The sequence below is a fragment of the Tupaia chinensis genome, unplaced genomic scaffold (genome assembly GCF_000334495.1).
Source record: "Tupaia chinensis unplaced genomic scaffold, TupChi_1.0 Scaffold000263_1, whole genome shotgun sequence".
NCBI classification, from domain to species: domain Eukaryota; kingdom Metazoa; phylum Chordata; class Mammalia; order Scandentia; family Tupaiidae; genus Tupaia; species Tupaia belangeri.
Window position 1 is genome coordinate 1,494,377 of NW_006159743.1, and position 22,070 is coordinate 1,516,446.

Sequence of the window (22,070 nt, forward strand, 5' to 3'; positions counted from 1 at the left end):
GGAATGGTGTTGTGGGGATCTGCAGCGTGACTTATCCTCGGGTATCTGGCTTCCTCAAGAATGGTAGAGTACTTCCTGTTCTTCCCTGAGGTAATGCAGGGCTGGTAACCATCATCTTCTCACTGTCCATAGGTAGAGAAAATCCTTCTATACAGTATATTTCTCAATTAGTTTAAGAGAGCTAAAGATTCTTTCTGTTGCTTATGGTTGTAAGTTCTTAATCCTTGTTTTCAGCTTCAACTTGCTGGCCCGGAGGCCACACGTCCGGCCCAGAGAGGGGGGTGGAGGGGGGCGCCTGCCACAGCCTTGGTGCGGGGCCCCGGGGGGGCCGCACAGGACCCGCCGCCGGTCGCAACCTTGGCGCCCGGCCCCCTCCCAGGCTTTCTTATAGTCAGATCTGGCGTTCTGTCAAAAGCTCGGGTTCCAGAGACATGGCACTGAGTTTAATTCTGAGAGTGCATGTGCTGCAGAACAGGTCACCAAGGTCTTAGGGTCTGCACAATTGCTGTGACTCCAGTCACATGTGGCAAACTTACGAGCTTTCTGCTGGGACTCGGGGAGAGGGGAAGTTGGCATGGGTTGTTCTGGAGACTGTCACTGAATCTGTAGGCAGCTCAAAGGCTAAAGCTGTGTCTTACCAGTAGCAGGGAGCACACCCTCAGAAGGACATAGAATTAATTGGTCTTAGCAGAGGTTAACGCTAACTTGTAAGGGATGACTAGACTCTTCTCCATTTTCCCTAACTTGAGAAAGAAACACGGTTCTTCTGCTTTAAGGCAACTTGCCACTCAGGGAGGATAGAGACTCATTAGGCTTCCTGGTTGTTTTCTTTTTTTTTTTTTCGGAGAGGTTTTTGTTATAGGGCGTGTGTGCTCGCCAGACAGAGAGAGACAGAGAGACAGAAAGCAAGAAATCACCCTCCAGGGGGGATGGCCATGCCGCAATTCCTTCTCTTCCATTCTCCTCTCGGGATCTTGGGCACTCACATACATGTGTCCGGTGTGAGTTTAAGCCACTGGGTCCGGGACTCGAACTGCAGTCGACTACGTGGGAGTCCAGCGACAGCCATTACACTAACTGCTGGTCCCTGATTGTTTTCTGATGACCTCTGCATAATGAGGGATGATGAAGAGCCTCCTGGCCCCTTGGGGAGGTGTCTGTGAATGTCGCCCCCAGAGAAAATGCCAACAACCACTCACTGGATTCTGGACTTCTGTCACTTGATATAGAGAATGGCTAGCTGCAGGGCCCAGCAGGAACAGCCTGGAAGTTCTCAAGTTGAAGGTTTTCTTGGGTTCTCTTAAGTTTGGGAATGAGATAACCGAAGAGAGTTCACTGCTAGAGGGAGGAGTCCCCCTAAGCCTGTCCCCATGTGAAAGGGATAGTTGAGCCCAGCCTGGGGATTCCAGTGATTATGGAGTAGAGGATGTTGCCTGCTGGATCTAGCAGAGAAAAATGGGGGGTTCACTAGGACCTAGCTTTGCAGGACTCACAGAGATTCAAGGTCTGAACACTCTGGGGGCTTAGAGACCTGTGGGATTTAAGAAAGGTCAGGACCTCAGGAAAGAGTAGCAGTCTGGGATCTTTTAGAAACTGGGTCAACTAGACCCTGAAGGTCCGGGGACAAAGAGTAAGCCAGGACTCATGGTGCACCTCAGCAAGAGACAGCTTTGGATGTCAGCAGAGAGGATCGACCAGGACTTGAGGGTTCTATAAGAGAGGCCTCATTTGTGTCAGGTCCCTTAAAGACTTACTGGAGCACATTATGTGTCTCCTATTTATCAGTCAGAGGCTGGTAGCTGAGACCCTTTGCGAGGTGAGTGTGAAAGGTTAGATGCAGAGAACTCAGCCTGCACGTCTCCATGGAAGACAGTTCTCCAGCATCTCTCAGGTCCTGTTGGGCTTCCTCAAGGGTTCTCTGGGAAATCTCTGAGGATGAGGAAATGGATGCTTGGAGCTCTGTGGAGGCACATGGCCTCCTGTGGCCTCCTTGGTCCAGCTTCTCTATGCCCCAGGTCAGGAAAGTGTCATGAGGTGATGGAAGACCTAGCTTTACTATGAAGGCAGTAGTACAGATGGACAGTACTGTCCCATCAAGCTGCCACCACCTGAACTCTGCAGCAGGAAAAAGGCTGGGATGGCCCTCAGACTCTGGCCGGAACTGTAAGGTGAGTGGGTGGAGAAAAGGGACTGGCTGCTGTGGGCAGACTCTCAGAAGCCTGAGTTTGTCATGGAAGAGATGTTGTGGGATTGCCAGACAGATCCATGAGAAGTAGCACCTCCTCAATGACAGGGCAAGACCATGTTGTTCCCACAACAACATGTGTCCTAGAATAGAGCCCAGGAGCCACCAAGGAAGGGATTGGACAGGCAGGAGAGTTGGGGACAGCAGATTCTACTTATTCTAACAACCAGATGCTTAAGTCCACTTTGGGATCAGCAGTTGGAGGTCAGAGTCAGAGAAGCCTGGCAGCAGGTAATGGAACCTGCCCATTGATGTGGGACAGTCTTGTGATCAAGATGGAAAGATGCAGCCTCTGAAGGGTTAGCAAGGGGAATCTCAGAAAGCCCCAGCATTAGCAGACCTCAAGTACCAGTTAGTTACTGCAGACCCTCACTACCAGGTCCCTGTCAGGAAGCTCATTTGAGGATTAGGGCTCCTCAGCTTCTTCTTGATCAGTGATGGCCTTGCTGCCTAGCCTGTTGATGGACTCTGACTCCAAGTGCTTGGGTTTGGAGGGTTGTTGAAAAGGGCCAACGATTCATTATAGAAATAAGGTTATAGGAGGTAGTGTGGCACTTCCTGTTGGTATCACCCACATGTGCACACACGATCTCTCCCTCCTTGCTTACACATATATGAGACTCTAATTCATTGGTCTACTGGTAGAAACCCAGCATGCAGATTTTGAAGAAACTACCAAGGTCTTATGAATGCCCTCACCCCATGAGGAATCATTTCAGAGGAGAGTTACTGTGATGGCAGTGAGAAAGGAAAAGGAAGCATGGATTTTTCAAATTTATTTACATTTAATCACTGTACATCCTCACAGTGTACAGCATGGTTTTTCCAGCATGAATACAGTGCATATTAGTCAAGTCAAAGACAGTACCATATACATTATCATCAGCAAATAACTTTTCATTTTGTGTCTGTTAAATGTATTGCTTGTTTTTTCCATGATCCCATCCTTGCCACTCCATATTACCCACCTCCTATTATCCCCCCATAATATCTCTAGTGTCCACAGTTGCCCTCTCTACTATTATAGCTTCCAATATTTTAGTTTCCACTATAAAACACAGACATTTGGCATATGCTGAGTGGGGACTTGCCTGTCAATACCTGTCTTTCATAGTCTGGCTTGTTTCGTTTAGCATTAAATCTTCATATTCATCCACTTTGTATCATATGTCAGGGTCTCATTGTTGATACATGAGTATCCATAGAGTATATGTGCCACATTTTTCCAATCCACTCATCTGTTTTTAGACATTTGGGTTGATTCCATGTCCTAGCAATTGTAAATAATGTTATAATAAACATGGATGTGCAAGTATTTTTCCAACTGAAGGTTTTCCTATCTTTTGTGTAGATACCTAAGAGGGGAATTACTGGGTTGTATGGTAGTTCTATTTGTAGGTTTCTGGAGACCCTCCATGTCATTCTGTACATTGACTGTACTAATTTGCATTCCCACCCACAGTATAAGAGGGTTCCCTTTTCATCACAGCCTCCTCAGCACTTATCATTCTTTTTGAAATCTTAGCCTTTCTGTCTGGAGTTAAGTGATATCTCATTTGGTTTTGATTTGGATTTCCCTTATGATAAAAGATGTTGAGCATGTTTTCATGTGCATGTGTGTGTAGATATACATATAGATTTTTTTTTTTTTGCCATTAGTATGTTTTTCTTGGAGAGTTGTCTGTTCAGCTCATTTGCCCATCTTTTAATTGGATTTTTTTTGCAAGTAAGCTGCTTAAGTTCCCTGTATATTCTGGTTGTCAGTCCATTATCCAAGGTATAGTTTGCAAATATAGTCTCCTACTCTAGAAAGCATGGATTTAAAAAACATTAAAATGGTAGAAGTCTCAGGAGGTAGAGACATATCGGGTGTGAGGGGAGTAGCAAAAGGCTGAATCCAGTTTCAGATTTTAAACTTGGATGACTGAAAGAAGAAAGAAAATGTCAGGTTAGAAATAGAAGAAGCTCAGTGGTGAAATAGGGAGATCCAAAGTGGAACCTCTGCTATTCCTAGGGGACATAAGACAGAACTTCTTTTAAAACCTTTGGGGGAAATACCTTCCCAGGCCTAACTCTAAGAGAATAAACTACAGGGCACCCTCTCACACACCCCCAATATCCACATAGCCACTGAAACTGTATAATTTGCTCTGCTAGGACCTATCTTTAAAAATACATTTCTTTTCTTCCACCTGGACACACTTTTGTCATTGTCTTGTTCTTTCCATTACGTAGAATGCACTATTTTGTTAGGTTGAAATTAGCCAGTTTGAATTTGCATGAGATCTCATTTGCTCTGACACAATAATCCCTTTGTGGGTAATGAAAACAATTTAATGGTGTGGTCTGAAGGAGAAAACAATATTACTCAAGCTATTAACACCAGGGGACTTTCCACTGACCCCTACAGTGACCTGCAAACTGTGCTTCCAGTATTATTGCACTCTTGAGGAAGCATGGAAAGAAGTCTTGCCTGAAAATATATTAGAAAATATGCTTCATGTAGAAAAGTCATAAAAAAAAGCAGAGAAATATAAGTAGCTATAAATGAGAAGGAGGAAGGGACTTTGCAAATTAACCTGATGACAAGGTTTACTAGCAGCACATCACCAGTATGGGTGAACTGGACACAGGAGCCTGTGGTTATAGCATCATGAAAATAAAAATTGAATGGGATTCTGCAGTGTTGTTATTTTGAGACTCTCTAATAGGGCTAGAACTTTCAAGGAAATGCAAATTAGGCAGACCATTTCTAACCTTAATTGGGGCAATGTGACTGAGACACTTTTAAAATGCCCCCTCCCCTTTTTCACACTCAGGAAAATTTATTTGGGAAGACTTTTTGATACTCTTTTATGACTATTTCACTTACTGTCTTAAATTCTTTTATTATCTTACGGGACCTGTGGTGCTTTGAAATTGATAGACCTTTGTTAGTATTGAACTAAAAGTTGTTCACATGAAGTTGAGGGAATTGGAGCCCACTCACCTTATTTGGAAATAAACCCTCTAGGGACCATCAGATGGCATAATGTTTATGTCACTGGACTCCCATGTGGTCAACCGTGGTTTGAGTCCCGGACCTGGCAGCTTAAAATTCACCCTGGGCACATGTGCATGCATGCCCAAAGTCCTGAAAGGAGAATGGAGGAGAAGGGATTGCAGTGTGGCCATCCTCCCTGGGGGATGAATTCTCGTTTTTCTGTCTCTCCAGCAAGCACACATGCCATGTAGCAAAAATCTCTCTCTCTCAAAAAAAAAAAAAAAAAAAAATGGGACCAGCAGATGGTGTGGTGGTTACATCACTGGACTCCCAGATGGCCAACCGCGGTTCAAGTCCTGGACCTGGTGGCTTCAGACTCACTCTGGGCACATGTGCATGCCTAAGATCTCAGGAAGAGAATGGAGGAGAAGGGATTGTAGTGTGGCTTTTTCACTTGGAGGGTGATTTCTTGCTTTTTGCCTCTCTGTCTCTCTGGCAAGTGCACATGCCCTATAGCAAAAATCTCTCAGAAAGAAAGAAGAAAGAAACTGTCTATATTATGTAAGTGAAATAAGCAAGGCACAGAAAGAGAAATACTGCATGTTCTTCCTCGTATGTGGAAGTTGGAAAAAATGGCCTCACAGAGGTAGAGAGATGCAGAATGACTACTAGCAGCTGGGAAGGATGGAGGGTAATGGGACAATAGAGGGATGCTGATTAACAAAAACAAAATTATAGCTAAGAGGATCAATGTCTGGTGTTACAAGATACAGTAGGGAGCATAGTTCAGAACAGTTTACTGTGTATCTCAGGTTGACTGAGATGAGGATTTTGAATGTTCCCCAAAGTACTGACAAAAGACTGAGATGGGGAGTACCCTAATTTCCCTGATTTAATCATTACACATTGTACTCCTATACTGGAAAATCGCATTGTGCTCCTACAAGTATGTACAATTATAATATAGTAACTACTGGGTTGTTGGAAAAGCCATGACACATTTTCCATAGAAAAATAATCATGGGGCCAGCAGATGGTGTAACAGTTACATTGCTAGACTCCTACATAGTCAACTGTGGTTCAAGTCCTGGACCCGGCAACTTATAACGCACACTGGGTGCATGTGTGTGCATACCCAAAATCCAGAGAAGAGGATGGAGGAGAAGGGAGTGTGGCATGGCCATCCCCCCAGCGAGTGATTTCTCGCTTTCTGTCTCTCTGGCAAGCACATGCACCCTATAGTAAAAATGTCTCTTAAAAAAGAAAAAGAAAAATGCATCATGACTTTTTTGACAACTCAATTAAAAAAGAAGTAAATCCTCTTATTGGAAGTTTATTTTTTAAGTTATTAAGAGTAAGAACTTTAGGATCTGGCTGCGAGGAACTAGTAAAGCATGTTGCCCGGGCCCCGTTACATGCCTCACTTGTGGTAACAGTAGCATTACTGTAACAAGCAGACTTCCAGAAGCTTCCTTGTGGATAAAGTATCCCTTTCACTGCTTGGTGGGTTCTTCAACACTGCTATTGTTTTTTCCTAGAACTTTCATTTTTCCACCATGTAAAGGCATGTTTATCTTATCAATGCCTACTCTCTCTCTCTTTTTAAATTTTGACTATTCTGAAGATGTTTCTCTAAATTGTTCTGGTTTCTGGTTTGCTGTGCACAAAAGCATATCATCTGAGGAAATTAAAAGGATTAATTGGTTTTGGTCATGATGGACCAACACTCTGCAGGATGAGAAACTGAACAGATTTTTCACTGCGGTTTTATGTTATTTTATGGTTCACAGGATGTATATTACTGCCCCTGACTATAATCCTAGTCCCTTTTGTCTTGGGTGGATTTATAGTTTACGAGGTCTTCTCATCTCCCTACTCTTGGGGCAGTGGTGGGAGATGGAACAAGATATTTGATTCTAGTTCTGCTTCTCGAGGAAGACATCTAATTTCTCTATGCCCCAGTTTCCTCATTTGTAAAAGCTATAACACACATCTCTCCTAGACTGTACTCTTTGGGATAAACGACATATAATGCTAACAAGAAGCTCAAGCAGTATACAAAAAAGCCTCTTAGAATTTACTTTAGTGATTTTTAAATGCTTTTCGAAGTTCTTCCAATGAATTTGATTTAACCACCCAATAACCCTGAGGGGTAGGCAGAACAAGTATTCCTAGCCTCCTTATTATAGAGCAGGCATAAATGAAGCCTAGAGAAATGGCAAAATTTGTTCCTCTGAACTTTGGAACTAGAGCTCAGAATTTAAATTGTTTTATAAATATGAAAGTGCTTTCTGGAATTTAAATGAAGCTTGCAGTCTCTATTATTACAAATATAAATGCTTGTTGCTAGGGCCTACACATTAGAAAAATGATCATTTAATAATCTCCCTCAGTTCTCTCTTCAGAGATTTCAAAACTCTTGTTGACAGTGTTGTGTTTTAATTTTTGCCAGAGGGTGTGTCTACTCACAGTAAAGAGACAGAGAGAGGAAGAGAGAGAGAGGGAAAATATCCCTCCATGGAGGGTGATCACAATGCAATTCCTTCTCCTTCATATTTCTCTCCTTTTGGGATTTCGAGCATGCAAGCACATGGGCCTGTCGCTGGGTCTGTGACTCAAGCCATGCTTTTGGTGGGTTGTACAGGATCCAGCACCTTAACCACCACACCACGGGCTGTCCATGCTGCTAACAGTTGGATGCATCATGTTGCAGATTCTTTGCCTGCAAGTAACAAAAGTGTGTGTGTGTGTTTGTGTGTACTTGCATGCGTGCTACTCACACACAGTAATGACTTTTGTACAGAAATGTGTTCTTAATATTCATCATAGTTCTCCAACTTGTTTTTTTTACTTGAAAATATATGGATATTTTTCATATTACTATAAGCATATATATCTAATTCTCTTCAGTGGCTGTATGCCACTAAATTGTTGATACTTTATGAGCTATTTCTAACTTTTCACCATTAAAATAATGTGGCAGTGAGCATTCTTGTATACAAATCTCCATGCATTCCTAGGACTATATTTATGAACTGTATTATTCAAGAATTAGTAGGTCAAGAAAATGCCCATGGAATATTACATTAGATATTTCTAACTCGTCCTCCAAAGGGTTGCAGCAATCTACGCTCCCACAAGCAGTGCATAGCTCTTTCTTCTATGCTTTCCATCAACACCAGATTTTTATAGTCCATATACTTTGAAATGAAGCATTTCTGCTCCAGCATTAGACATTTGAAGGGTGGAGAGCTTCCCTCTGTCAGCAACCTAAGGGTAGGAAGCATAGAGGAGTCAATCGAAGGTGACAGGTGAGCACATTGAGCTAGAAATGGAGATATCTGGTTTCCATTCTTATTCATTCATTCAAATAATATTTACATGAAGGTTGTTATGGGCCAGGCCCTAGTTAGACCCTAGAAATAGAGTGATTAAGACATAGTCCCTGCCTCTGTAAGCTTGCTTGCAGTGTGCGTGAACTGTAAATAAATTAGAATCTTATGTTATGTGCTGTTAAGACTTCTGAGGAAAAATAAATCCAGCAAAAGAGCAAGGTGGCAGGGCCAGGCAGGGTAGAGAGGCTGCTTTAGACTGGGTGGTCCTGGAATGGTCTCTGTTCAAAGGCTGTGACCCTTGAATGGAAGCCTACATGAAGGGAAGGCTCCAGGTAGGCAGAGCTGGCACAGTAAGTGTGAACAGCCTGAGAAAGGAGCCAGTTTGGCGGGTTCTGGAAGTAGCCCCAGAGCCCAGCTGCCTTCCAGCTTGCCAGGAGAGGCTCCCTGGGTTACCTCCTTTCTCAGCAGAGGCCAGGTCCAGGTGAATGAACTTATGAGTTGCTTGTGTCTCCTTAGAGGAGCCGAGCTGTTAGTGTAGGGTAGGACTTGACCCCTGCAGTCCATTGGTGAGTCCCTGCCTCGACCTCCCTCCTCCACTGATTGTCCCTGCTGATGTGGAGCAGGCCCACCATAGCTCCAGGAGAGAGAGCCAGACCAGCACACCCATATGGCTGACAGGCCTTTCTCCTGTTTTTTTGCTTCATGAAAACCCAGTTTTTTCTTTTCTTTTCAGTTTATTTATTTATTTTCCTCTTTAGTTTATTTATTTATTTATTTGTTTATTTATTTCTTCCATGAGCAAGTGTGTGAGAGAAAGACAGACAAAGAGCACTTCCAGCAGAGTCTTTTTTTTTTTTTAAGGTTTTTCCATAGGGCTCTTGAACTCACCGGAGAGAGAGAGAAAGAGAACCCAGTTTTTTCTTTTCTTTTCAGTTTATTTATTTATTTTCCTCTTTAGTTTATTTATTTATTTATTTGTTTATTTATTTCTTCCATGAGCAAGTGTGTGAGAGAAAGACAGACAAAGAGCACTTCCAGCAGAGTCTTTTTTTTTTTTTAAGGTTTTTCCATAGGGCTCTTGAACTCACCGGAGAGAGAGAGAAAGAGAGAGAGAGCGCGAGAGACAGTGGGAGGGAAAGTGAGAAATCATCCCCCGGGGGGGTGGCCATACTGCAATCCCTTTTCCTCTCGGGATTTGGGACACACATGCACATGTGCCCAACATGATTTTTAGGTCACTAGGTCTGGGACTCGAACTGCATTCAGTCAGGTGGGAGTCTAACACCTTAACCATCATGCCAGTTACTGCTCTCCTTCCCCTGAAGCAGGGTCTTAAAGCTGTGCTTCACCCCCAGCCAGCCCCAGGTCATGGGCATGTGCCATCCTGGCATATTCAGGGAGGTCTCTGGATGTGAACCCGGAACCTTCCCACATGGGATTGCCTCACAGAGCATCTTGTTTTACCATTGCACCAATCTCTGTGCCCCTCTTTAAATATTAAAAAAACAGTTCAGTTAAAAATGTGTGTTATACCACCGGAGAGAAGAAATCATGACTGAAAAGGAAGTGTGTTGGAAAGTGGTCACAGACAGCAGCTTCCACTCTGCAGGCCTGGGATGCTCGCCCTGTGTCTGAGGTCAGTTTACCACTCCCGACTTGGGCTCCAACATTAGCTAAGAGCAGCTACAGGAGATGAGGGGTAGCTATGCTGAGGGCGAAAGAGGACACAGTGAAAGAAAAAAGGCAGTTTGAAATGTGAGGATGAGGACAGGGGTTAGAATTTCCTGCAGGCTCTTGCAGGCTGGAGCCACCACAGTCCCTGGACTTATGACTCAGCCTGGCCACAGCCCCAGACCTGACAGCGCGTGAAGACCAACACACAAGAGTCTACTTTCTCTGCAGCACTCGGTTCTCCTCCTCTTAAACCTCATATTCCAAGGAAAGGATGAAATTGCCTTGCTAGACAGTTATGGAGACTGAAGCATTGCTTATAGGGTGGTTTTCATTTTCTGCACACTAATTGCTTCATGTCTTGACACGTAGGGAATCTTTTTTTTTTCCCCTCCTCCTGGAGTCTTATGCAAGAGGGCTCAAACAAGAAAAACCTCCTTGTGAACAAAACAGCACCCCTGGATGACTTTGAAATCCATGCCAAATGTGATATTGAACTTGAAATTCAAACTTAGAGCTGTTATTATTATCTTCTTCTTCTAAAAAGAACTCCCAAGTTTACCCTCACTTACCTACATAAAGAAAAAAATGTGTTTAATCAATAAATACCTTAACAGAGTATGTTTTTAAAGATGAAAACTTTTAAGAGTGCTATGAGTAAGCAGATGAGGTTTATAATTTGCACGAATACTTTTTAATCATAATGAAAACTAATCTACTGAAGTACATTTCTCTTAAAACATGTCTTTAGGTCAATAATTTATGAAGCTAAAGGAAATGTGAGGAAAATTATTTCTCTTCATTAAAACCACGTGTATACAACCATACATTGTGGGTATTTTTCAAACTCTTTAGGAACTTCTTCGCTTTTGGCCAGTGCCTGAACTTCTCTGTTTGGGACTCTAAAATTACAGCAAATGATTAATGTGATGGTGGTGGTTATGACATATCTGAAAAAAATATATATATTTTAGGTCCTGGCCCTATGCTTACACGTGAGATCCATTTATGTAATAACCATTTGATTGTAAAAACAGGAACCAATTCTTATGACAGCTTAAGCAAAGGAGGAAAGGAACAGAAGTGTCTCACATAATCCAAGGGTGCCGGAGGAGCAGCTGGACCCAGGGGTTGGAAAACCCTGTGTTATTCAAGACCTTATTTCTACTCACTCCTCACCTCAGTTTCTATGTGCTTATTTCATTTTTCCTCTGCAAACATTCCCCCTGCTTATTCTGTTTATCTGTATAAAACATGACAATCAGGGACTCCAAGATGTATACACAGTCTTCAAAAAGTTTGTGGAAAACATGTTTTATGAAAAAAATGGGATGAATTTTCCTCTCTTTTTTTTTGGCACCATAATATACTTGTACTTTAACTCCATTTCCCATGAACTTTTTGAAGTACCCTCCTATTAGTGTCACTGTCTTTTTTCCCCCTTACGGATTCTCTGGACTTAGCTAGTACAACCTGGAATCAGGAGCCAGCTCTTAGACTATTTGAGTCTAACCACGCACTGGGGCCCAGGAAGGGGATTTCAATTGGTCCATTCTCAGTCAAGTGATTCAAGCAACCAATTTTAGTCAGGAGTGGAATCAGGTTTGTCAGGAGCTTCACCTGTGTAACCATGTGTATAAAGGATAGGTGTGTGCAAGCACGCAAGAGATTGATTCACTGAAAGGGATGTGAAAATAGAAGCAGTTACCATAAAAGGGGGGAATCTTTGACTTGGAAGTGTCAACTTTAATCTCAAAACAAGAAGCCATACACATGGCGTGACCTGAAAGTACAGAGGGTGAAGCTTGGAGACTAACAGAGGAGCCATTGAGGGTTTCCTAGAACCTCATGGGGACTTCATTCATTTCCTTTTCCTCTAAATGGCAAACTCCACTTCAGTGAAATTCATGGACTCCCCAGACTTTTAGTTGTAATGAGCTTTTGTTGTTTCAAAATGTTTTGATTAAATTAATGACTAAGACATTATTTGTTGTAAGGCAAACCTCTCAGAAAAATGAAGATTCCCATGATTATGCTGATGTTTGAAGTAGAACTTAAAATCGATCACAAAAACTGGGAACTAGATTCCAGGAATTTCAGATCTGTTATCTAGAAAGAGAAGATGTGTACTTCAACTTATACGCTGTCATTGTCATTGCCAAGCATTGCCAAAGGCAGGCTAACAGTTGAGAACCCGAAGGACTGGGTACCATTGAGAGTGAAAGCTCTGGTTATTGTTTCTTCACAAGGAAATTCCAGTGAGCATTCAAGTGTGTCACAGATACAAGGACCAAGGCTTCGGATTGCTTAGTGGAGAACCAGAGTCCGTTCTCCACTGGGGAAAACCAGACACTGTTTTCAGAAAATGGCGTCGCCATTGTAGTAAGCTTTGAGCGAAAGACAGTGTCTCTGACAAGGGATACAATGCTTAATTACTCTATAAAATCTTGGCACACTGTGGACTTTTTTGGTTATATCGTTTCTTAAACAAAATTACTGTTTTAATGAGACATCTGTGTTGCTTTGAAGAGTATACTACTAAATCCCTCTTGACGTCTGAGGATGCAGCGTTTTCTTCCTTCAGTGAATAAATTACTCGGAAAAATTTCCTCATAAAATGAAACTTTGGTCCTAAACGTTACAATCCTGAGGAAACATTTCCTTGTGATTTTCTCATCCATATGGTCCTTAAGTATTGTGATTTATCTTTATAAAAGTAAGTGGTATCCTCTGAATAAGACTTGTGGATCATTTCCTCTTTAGAATGTGTGAGGAGCCTACTCCTTCATTCATCTGCTGCTGTTGTGTTGAAAGTCTACTGATAGGGGGAACCAGCAGTTAGCGTAATGGCTATGTCGCTGGATTCCCACGTAGTCGACCGCGGTTTGCGTCCCAGACCCGGTGGCTTAAAACTCACACCAGGCGCGTGTGCGTGCGTGCCCAAGATCCCGAGAGAAGAATGGAGGAGAAGGGATTGCAGCGTGACCATCCCCCCTGGGGGGTGATTTCTCACTTTCTGTCTCTATGTCTCTCTCTGTCTGGCGAGCGCACGCACCCTATCGCGAAAATCTCTCCAAAAAAAAAAGAAAGTCTACTGGTAGGACATTTGGCAAGGAATCCCTCAACTAGGTATTTGATGCATTACAATAATTCTTCGAATGAGGATATGTAATTCTAATGCCAGAATATATTTGAGGATTGTCTCTTTATCATTGCCAGTTCCTCTTGCCAGTAAAAATGAGCTAATAATACTCATTCCATTTTACAAGTGCTTTTATTAGTAGTTTCTTTGTTAACATTAATGCTAATAATACCAACACTTATATAATTATTAGTATGTGCTAAACACTGTACAGATATTTACTTTATATGAGGTATTTACTGTCATTATCTCCCAGTCTAGGCAGAGAAGTTAAATAATTGCTCAAGGTCACATTGTTTTCAGCTGGAAGAGCTGAGATTTGAACCCAGACAGATTGGTTCTAAAGGATGTCTGTAACACCTGTTGCAGAGCATTGCCATCACGTATTAGTTCCACCGCATTAATCTTATTAGTTCCACCACTTTATCTTTGAAGCCACCAAAGGCCAGACATGTCCTTTCTCTTGAAGACCTATATTTTGTGGTGCAGAAAATTGAAATAGATCATTGTGAAACAGATCATTGGGAGCACTTGATAGTCTCACATAACCCAGGTTAGAGAGATCATACAAGCTCCCCAGACCAAGTGATACCTAAAGTGCCTCAGTTTCCTCATCTATAAAAGAGGAGCGTGATAATACCTACCTCAAAGGGTTGACGTGAGGATTAAATGGCTGACTGCATAAAAATATTTTGAGTGGAACCCCACATGGTACATGGAAGCTACTGTTTATATTAAACTGAGCACCAAAAGCTGTGGAGTTGTGTGTGGAACTAGGTTGTGGCTCTGTAAAGCATGTTGAAGGCAGAGGGCGCCGTAGGGATAAAGACCAAGATAGGGAAGGCAGGATGGCCTATTCCAGACACTGTAAATAACACAGAAGACAGGATGAAGGGGTCAAAGAGAGGCTGGTCACAGGAGCAAGGAGGCTGGGAGGGCATCTGGGGTGTGGTCACGAAGACTGCCAGTCAGGCTGTAGACTTTGGGCCTTACCCGATGCAGGGATATAGCTTTGTCAGACTTGCCTTATATAAAGATCGTTGACCACACTATAGAGAATGAATTAAAAGGGGGTAAGAATGTAGTCAGAAAGGACATTTGGAAGGCTATTAAATTAATCCAGACTAGAGATAATGGGGTGTGATGTAACCACCATCCGTAGGATAGGACCATTGCAAAGAAATAAGTGGATTAAAAAGGCATTAAGAAGGCAGAGTCAATAGATATTAGTGATTGTTCACATGGGGGAAGGGAGTAAGGAGAGACACTCAGGTTTCTGGCCTGGGCAGCTGCAACCCACATAGGAGTACAGTTCTGAAATCAGTGAGAATGGAACTAGTGAAGACTGTGGATGTGCAGTGCAAGAGGGTGAGCTATGAAAAAATGCACCATGGATCCAGGTGATAATACTAGCTGGCACATGTTTCTTAGCATTAATGCCGTGAGGCTGGTGACTAGGTGGCTGGGACATGGCTGTTGGAATATGACCCTTACCATTAGGTACCTTCTGCTCCAAGGACCCTCTGCTTGTGCCCTAGCCTCCCTGGCAGGAGAGGTGAATACAGTTTGTATTGCCAGGCATTGGCCTGCTGTTGGCAGGGCTCTTTATGCCGTAGTCCGTGCTAGGCCTTTGTTTTGCAGAGCTCTGGAGTTCTAAGGAAATTTTAAAAATCCTGTCATTATACCCATAGGGCGTAAATTCAGGCCAGCTAATTCCAGGAGGATATTTCACAAGTAGATGTCATTTATTAGGTGATATATATGCCAAAAATACCATTTCTGAATTGCATCATTTTTTTTCCAGCTCCAAATAGCATTCTTTTCTTCCTAGTTTGAATAGAAGCTTAAGATCATTAAGTTTCTACGTAAAGGTAAAACCCTTATCCCTTTTGATTTTATGGTCCAAAATAGGAAGTGGAATATAAAGGAAAGTGAACTTTGATTTTACTATTTCAATTACCGGTGCCTTTTAAATGGCAACAAACTGATATATTATTAATATGTATATGTGTATAATAATGTATGTTATAAAGACTTTGCTAATGAACCATATTCTATGTTTTATGATAAGAAATTCCTGCATAAGTTTGGCATTTTATATACCAATCTATTGACCCTATCAGAGTTGATGTAATCTTTTTTGTTTCCTAGAAAAGTACCCCAAATTCTTCTTGCTAGCCCCAAACTGACTTAGAACCTAGGGGAAAGCATATTTGCCGACTGTGTGGGATAAACCTAGCATAACTTTTCATCTTAAAAAAATACTAAAGTACTATGTTCATATCCAGTGGGGGCTCTTGGGGGAAGGCATTATTTTTTTCTTAAGAATGTAGGGCTTTTAACTTACAGGATAGACCATCTTTTATTGTATTGTTAATTTAAGAGATTTACTTCACCTCCCAGTGCCTCAGTTTCTTCATCTATAAAATGAGAGAATTATAAAGCACAGCAATGATTAGTGATTTTTAAGAACTGTGGTTTTAAGATTTTTACATTTTTTTTCTTTCTTTTTCAAAAACGTTTTTGCTCAAGAGCCTGTGTGCTTGCCTGAGAGAAAGAAAGAGAAAGCACCTCCCCCCTCAAGGAAAATGGTCATGTTGCAATCTTTTCCTTCCATCTCTCCCTCCTTTTGGGCTCACATGCACATGCGCCTGGCATGCTTCTCAAGCTGCTGGGTCGGAGACTCCAACTGTATATATGAAAAAAAATTGAATGTAACAGTTTGAGCATTTGTACTTTAAATTTTGTTTTCTGATTGTCTTTAGAAGGTCAAATGTTAATATTTTATAAATATAAGCAGCTATAATACTGGCATGCTGGGTCGGAGACTCCAACTGTGTAGTCAGCCATGTGGAATCCACCCAGTTTAACTACCATACTACCAGCTGGCCCATCCCTGTTTTCTAAATTAAATCATAAATAAGTTATCGTAGTCGATCAAAAATAAAATAAATGATTCCTCTTTCATATGACAAAGTGTATATATGAAAAAAAATTGAATGTAACAGTTTGAGCATTTGTACTTTAAATTTTGTTTTCTGATTGTCTTTAGAAGGTCAAATGTTAATATTTTATAAATATAAGCAGCTATAATACCTGACTAGCTCAGACAATAAATCTAATTGTTTTGTATAAGGTCAGAAAATAAGAGATGAATTTGTGTTGTTTAATTATTTTAAATGTTTGATAAAGAATCTTAGATACTCAGTAAAAGTAATTGAATGGGTTTTGTAAGAAAGAGAATCACAAATGGTATTTATAAAACATTACATAAATTAAATAAAAAGTGAACCCAATTTATATTTTGTGATTGTGGCTGCTGTGCAGGGACATGAAGAGAATGCTGTAGAAGGTATATAGGGGGGTCCCGATAACTGAACGTGATATTGTGGTGATCAGGAACTGTGGGCAGGGTGCTAGAACAGTCAGGGCATTCATCAATAACCAAAAACCTTTCCCTGAAGACGGGCAAGGAGCCAGGATTAGCTTCAACCTAGCTAGAATCTCGAGGAGTGGCAGAGAACTCTGCCCTTGGTCTGTACTTCCTGGCCGCAATAGCAATGACTAACAGGAGATTTAAAAAGCATTGCTGGTGGTGAAATACATAGGCGACCAAAAGTGGGAAGAATAACTGATCTTTCAGGTAGGAGATTCCAGATTCAAACAGCCATCACCAACATCAGCCATCAACAGAGCAGCATGATGTGCCAAACTAGAACAGCAGTTTCTATTAGATGTGGTCATTAAATTTAGCTAACATATACGAATCACAATTACACAGACACAAAGACAAGGAAGACCTCCTTTATCCTAACACATGTTCAAGGAAAACAGAAGACCGAAAGGTTTCTGCTAACCAGAAGATCATTCAGCATGCTCATCTGAAAGGGGACTGCAAGTGTACACACATCAGTAGAACCTGGAGACTCAGGGTTAGGAAGGAGGGTGTTTTGCTTTCTTTGGACATGAGTAAGATTAGGGTACACTGAAGGACAGTTCTGGGCACTGCAGAGGAATTTCGCTAGTGTGGTAACTGGGATTTGGAAGGTTCCAGAGAAGATGAAAGAATTGGGCAAGTGTCACCAAATGTTTCAAGACAGCAGTGTGTCCCCCTTTCTAGAAACATATTAAGAAATGTTATCTGGAAAAGGAATTTCATTGCAGAGGTTTGGAAGTTAAAAGTGGGACTAAGGGGTAGAAATCGCAGAAAGGATATTTCAACTCATTATATAAGAAGACTTTTCTAAAAATTGGAGCTGTTCTCTAATGGAGCTGGCTACTTGGTGAAGCAGGATAAAATTCTTTTTGGTGATATTAGAGTAGATGTTAGATGACCCGCACATACAGTGTTATTTAGGGGATTCTTTCATAGCGCTAGAGGATAAATGAAGAACTTGTAACAATTCTTGAAAGTCTCAGAGTCTATGACTCTTTAAAAAAATTATTAGATTTATCAATATTTATTTTATTTTTTGGAGAGGTTTTTGCTATAGAGCATGCACACTCGCCAGAAAGACAGAGAGAGACAGAGAGATAGAAAGCGAGAAATCACTCCCCAGGGAGGATGGCCATGCTACAATCCTTTCTCCTCTATTCTCCTCTCGGGATCTTGGGCACAAACGCACACACACCTGGTGTGAGGTAAAGCCACCAGGGTCTGGGACTCGAACTGTGGTTGGCTACATGAGAGTCCAGTGACATAGCCATTACGCCAACTGCTGGTCCCTTATCAACATTTTTAAAAAGCATAGGAGATGACTTGGTTTCATGTGAATTAGGCACAAACATTGAACACTAATTGCACAAGTATGTATCATGTGCATAAAGCAAAACAACGTTGCCAAAGACTCCATGAAATATATTGGCTCTGACTGAACAACTGCCAAGCAAATAAGGTGATTCATCACAAAACCTCTGTTCAGTGAAAGTAGACCCATAGAAATTACGAAGTTGACTTTCCAGGAGATAGCAGTGTCATTCCTGTTTATCTGTCTCTTCATTTGCTTCCTCCTACTTGGTTACCTAAGGGTTAAATTCTACCGTGTTCATTTTCAGAAGTCTTTTGGTGCTTGGACTAATATCTATACATATTTTCAGACAACTGATTTATTCACTCATGTGGTCATTTACTCATTAACAAATACTAAGTGCCTGCTTTATGACAGATAATACGCTAAAAATTGAGAGCATGAAGGTAAATTGGTCATATACAGTCCTAGGACTTGAGACACCTAGTACTATGATCTAGTTGAGACAATTGGCATGAAAATAAGAAGTACATATTTGCAGCATCGCTCGTGCTGGGATGGAGGTGTGCTGAGTGGCTAGGTCTCCACACGCACTGCCACTCATGTCTTTCCACTTAGTTCTATCTGTACGGCTATGTTCTAAACGACCTGCCTTATCTCTAAAAATCACTGCCCCTGTGGGATTACTCACAAAACAACAGCTAGTTCCACACCTCAAGGCTTGGCTTCGAAGTATTTTCCAGCTCTTCCCAGACTCGAATTTGGTTCCATCGTTTAAGCTGGCAAGCAGGATCAATGGCAAGAAAGGATAACCCAGAGTCTTACTCTATGCCAGGCATTGTTTTTGTTTTTGTTTTTAAATATGTTTTGAGTGTCCCCACGGGACTGATAAGGTAACTTAATGGGTTAAGTAAGCATTGCCCAAGGTTGCTCACAAGGAAGTGATAGGACTGGGATTGGAACCCAGCAGTCTGACTCTGGAGCCAGGCAGTTAAAACACTGTGCCATATTGCCTCCTGACTAGTGCTGTTCTGGGTTTCCACATGTCAGACCACAGTAGGCCTTTCCTAGAATAATAAGAGCTAATGCTTACAGTCACGACCATAATGATGACTCAAAACTGACACCACCACAGGGCCTGTGTCCATCCTGCACCGGGTCCTCGCCAAGCCCAGGAAAGGGAGCTACTGTTGTTGTGTTACAGATCACGAAATAATGCTCAGAGGGCAATCCTCAAGTTTCCCTACCTAGTAAACCCTGCACTTTATCTCTGTCATGAGGTTAAAAAAAAAAAAACAAATTAGTCATTGCACACAATAATAAACACATTTGTTTCTGGAAAATAAAAAGGAACATGTTGAAATAGGAAGTTTTCATGTCTTTCCTACGGGAGGAGAGGGAAGGCCTAAGGGACAAGATGTACTTTTTCTTAATTCGATATCATGATGTCTTTAATTCCATAAATGAGATGGTATATCAGACTGTCTTTATCAAACTTAGTGTTTGATTTGTTTCATATTCTAGACAAACAAGACAATCTCTAGTTTAAGAAAAAATGCTCTTAAACTTTAAATGATCATTTTCAGCTTTTGTGTTCATGTGATTTAGAAGTTCCTTCTTTACAGATGAACAATTTAGAAGACATTTATTGTTGTTTACACATTTTGACTTACTAATCTCGTTTGATTACTGGAGTAATAAAAGTAACTTTTAAACAGAGGATTCTTCTAAACTATGATGTAATGTGGTTTGAAATGTGTTTGTTTTACCCAAATGTGAAGAAGCACAGACTTTAAGACCTTAAGACTCTCTATTCCAGATTATAATAAGCTGTTCAAAATTAGGAAAGGAGTCCCTGACTTCCCAGGTACCGGTTTATAGTTCTCCCCGGGACCTGGGAAGTTCCTCGGGGTGAGATGTGCAGTCATAGTTGTCCCGCCTTACTGTGGTTATAGCACCAGGTATGGTGCCTGACCTCAAAGTGATTGGGACCTATTTGTGTTATATGTTTGACCAGAGAGCAGAGGGACAAGTTGAGAGTCTTCTTTCCCCTGAATAATAGAGTTCCTGTATTCCTTCCTGACCTCCCTCAAGCCCTCTTCTCCATCATGTCTTCCTCGGTCATCCCAACCTCTGATGTCCTGTCTCATTGGCCATCCTGTTAATTTGACATGTGTCATCTTCTCCCTTTTAAGAGTTATTTCTACATGTGCAGCCATTTTGCCCTAATATAGGGCAAACGCATGGAGGGTGGGAATTATCTCTAAAACCATCTCAACCCAGCACTTACTACACATACTAATGAATGTGTTGATGGTCATGGGATGAAACAGTGGGGAAAAGCACACTGGTATTTTGTCTTGGTGTTTTAAGATGGGAGGGTGCCTATTTGTGATTGGCAACATAGATTGGAACCGTAACCGTCCTTTGCCACAGAGGAACATGGTGGTTGGTCAGCATGGTGCTGTTCGAATTGGTGGTCCTCGTATTTAAGCTTGCAGCTTGCTTCTAGGATAAAGCCATAGGAATTAGTCCTGTCTAATTTTCAGTAAAAGCAATGTCTTACTAGAGAACTGTGTTCTTCCCACCCAAGAGCCTGCTATGTTTTTACCAATCCTCTGTTTTATCAACTCTGAACATAAAGCAAGTGTGTATATTTAAAATGTGCATGTGTGTGGACATGTATTATACAGGGTAAATAGAATCATCAATGGCATGTTTTAAGATTTAACTTAGTTTGTGTTCAAGTACAGAGGTAGGAAAGGTATCTGGAGTGATGTGTTTTCAAGTACTGATATAGAGGAATCAGGAGAGGTATCTGGAAGAAATACCAACAACAACAAAATACAGAGACAGACTTCTTTTATCCATTGCAAGAACTTGTGGGGCCATGTGCAAGGTGAGGTTCACAGTTTGGAAGGAGGCTGTTTGGAGATTCTTCTAAGTATTAGCAAGAGTGAAAAGGGTTACCAGGCTAAGAATAAATCAGTGGAAAAAACCACTGCAAATCAACTTGCTCTAAGTCTGGAGTCACCTCTCATCAGCCATCAGTGGATGAAATGGGATTTTATGAGTGAATTATGAGCTGCATCTGAGGGACTTCCAAAAGTTCATGGCTGGGGCCAATCTTGTAGAATAGCCATAAACACTGAGCATAGGAAGCTGGATCTCACATGACTGACCACGATTCAAATTTCTGCCCTGGAGGCTTGAAAAACATGCCAGGCATATGTAGGTGTATACCCAGAATCTGTATGAGATGGAGAAATGGAGGAAAAAGGATCACAGCATTACCATACCCCAGTAGGAGGGGTTCTCTATCTCTCTAGCCAGCACACGTGCCTTATGCCAATAAAAACAAGAAATTCATGGAGAAATGGAATTGAAGTTCAAGTTTATTTTTCATACACAGGTTTTTCCAAAAAAAACCCCAGCATTTTCCACGAACTTTTCGACCCCCCCAATGTATCAATGTGCTCATAATAAAGTGTATTTTGAATTCCAGCCAGCTGACTTGCGAAGTTTGGAAATAGAATTGGCTATTGAGTCAGTCCATAAGATGAGCCTCCTGTGGTGCTATAGCCCTGTATTTACCTTGATGGCACTGAAAGGTGATCCGAGTTGATTGCTGGAGAAATGTTCTATCGGACTACAGTGCATTGGAATGAGTCCTCCTAAACTCGGCAGGGAGCACATTTGATTTTCCTGTGTGTTACCTGTGGTTCCTCTCTGTGCTATTTCAGCTTTCCTTTCCTGCCTCCCTGAAAGCTGAGTACCTGCTAAGCATCCAGCCCAATCAGGTGTCAGGAATCAAGGTGACTATGGCAGAGTTTCTGCCCTGGAGGCAATATTAGGCTGGCTGGACAGATGGAGGGAAATCTCACTAGTGGTGTTGGGTTTGACAATAAGTGTGTAGAGGGTGCTGTGCTGTGGGAATGTGGACAGA

The 22,070-nt window shown here is 41.8% G+C and overlaps 1 protein-coding gene across 1 annotated transcript in view; it reads left to right on the forward strand.

Annotated features, from left to right (window-relative positions):
- The window catches only part of LPAR3 (lysophosphatidic acid receptor 3), an 82,413-nt gene that overhangs the window by 42,243 nt on the left and 18,100 nt on the right, over window positions 1-22,070 (forward strand). The gene's annotated exons all lie outside the window — the stretch shown is intronic.